This window comes from Pteropus vampyrus, unplaced genomic scaffold (genome assembly GCF_000151845.1).
Source record: "Pteropus vampyrus isolate Shadow unplaced genomic scaffold, Pvam_2.0 Scaffold65, whole genome shotgun sequence".
NCBI classification, from domain to species: domain Eukaryota; kingdom Metazoa; phylum Chordata; class Mammalia; order Chiroptera; family Pteropodidae; genus Pteropus; species Pteropus vampyrus.
In genome coordinates, this window is record NW_011888846.1 from 4,830,991 (window position 1) to 4,833,043 (window position 2,053).

Below are 2,053 nucleotides of genomic sequence, written 5' to 3' on the forward strand. Positions count from 1 at the left end.
GAGATTAGGTGAGTCATTCCTTCCTTCCCTCTGGGCCTCGGTTTCCAGTTTTCTAAACTGTGGGGGGTTGGACTAGCTGGTCGCCCAGCTCCGCGCAAGCCCTCTGCATCGATGAAGGAATCCGTGACCGGCTGTCCGTTCCACCACATCCCCGTCCCCAACACCAGCGTGTTCCATGTTCCCCACCACCCTCTTCCCCCGCTCTTGTTCAGGTGACTCTAGATCCACGGAATCCACTTTCTTAGGAAGTTGCATTTCCTTTCTGCCCTGAATTCTAGGGCTCCCCAGTTTGTGGCCCCTCCCCCTCACGGGGGCCGGTCACCCTTCAGGCTTCAATGTCTTCTTCGTGTTAACAAGGACCAAAGAAAGGCCTCTGACTTATTTCCCATGGCAAAGGATCCTGAAGTGACCTGAAAAGTTAATGTGACTTCTTTAAACGCCTCACTCACTGACCTACTGAGAAGCTGAGCCTCTGGCTCACCCTGGTTTTTAGTCATCTGTTCTTAATTGCGTGGGTCCCCATATTTGCCATAGGCTTGTTTCACAGCCTGGGACGAGCTGTCCGGGGAGACAGCCTGCCCCGCTTCCCCAAACACCTCCAGCTTGAGAGGAGCTGTCATGGATATCCCCTCACATGGGGAGTTTTCCTTTGAATATTTATAAACAAGAAAGAACTTTTCTCTCCCCCACTTGAAATGCATATATTCATTCATTATCAGGCACTGACGTTGCTGAGGTAATGGGCTGTCCTGGATTCACAGCGGGAACTGTCTCACGGCCTGCAGGCCTATGCATTTTAATATAATTAAAAGGCTTCTGTTTGGAATCTTGGCTAATTAATAGTCATGCCTTCCTCCTTCTACCTGCCATTCCCAATCTGCTGTCTTTTAGGACACTGATCATGGCCCAATTAATCCCGCCACCAGTCAAAGCAAGAGAAGAAAGGGGGACGTGTCATTGCCGTGTTGGCTTCTTAATGAGAAAAGAGTATTTAAACTAATGGAAACCTCCTTGTTTATGAAAAAAGTTGAGAAAGAGCCTCTATAAATACAGAAACTTGGTAGGAACAAAACAGTTGACCAGAGATTGGGGAGTAATTGCTCGCCCTGAAGTGAGTTCAATTTATTCATCATTAGGAGTTGTCACGAGTTTCATTCGTGCCAGAAATCACAGAAAAGAAAGTAGGAGGAGCAGGTTATAGGGTTTGTTTGGTTCTTTTTTTAAGTGAAGTAAACGTGAAAATGGCAGCAACAGGTGTCACTAGACTGTCTCTGAGAAAACCATCCAGCATGAAAGTGACCCACCTTAACCTCCGAGAGCCAATCAGACGCCCAGGGAGAGTCACGTGGTCACTTACTTTTCTATGTCTCTGTCATCCTTTAATGCCAAGGCTTATAAATGGAAATGGCTTCACCTTATAAAAAGGTAGACAAAGGAGGGAAGGACCACGGTAAGTGATGAGGAGAAGGGTATTTATAATTCGACTTTCCTCGGATACGTGAAAGCCTGTCATAACGGAGAGAACTAAGCTTTCTCTACGTGACTTTGAAGAACAGAAATGGAAATCTCGGCAGCACCCGTGAGGAGACTCTCAGTGGCCAAGGACCCGGGCTTGAGGGAGATCTAAAGCAAGAGAAGGAAGGCATGGGCTCGGCCTTTAGGGCTCTGCCACCCCCACACGGCTGCCCTTCCCAGTCCTGGATGTCTTGGAGACAAGTGGTCCAGTGACGAGAAGAGCCACGAGACAGTCACCAAGCAGGGCGCCTCGCACTCAGGCTGGCTGACGTTGGCCAGGTTACCTCACCACCTCAAGTCTCACCCACGAAACGGGAAAATGGTGCCTCTTCAGAGGACGGTTCTGAGGGCTAAATGAGAAAAAGCCTTTGAAGCGCCTAGTGCAAAGCTCACTGACCATTAGTCCCCGTTGACTATCCACAGCAAGTGCACTACGGAACCAAGCGACAGCTACTCCATGTCACAGTGAAGAACATTTTTCCAGAAGGAAGAGAAAAACATGGGGTAGAGAGGAACTCACTCTCCCGGCCACAAAAAA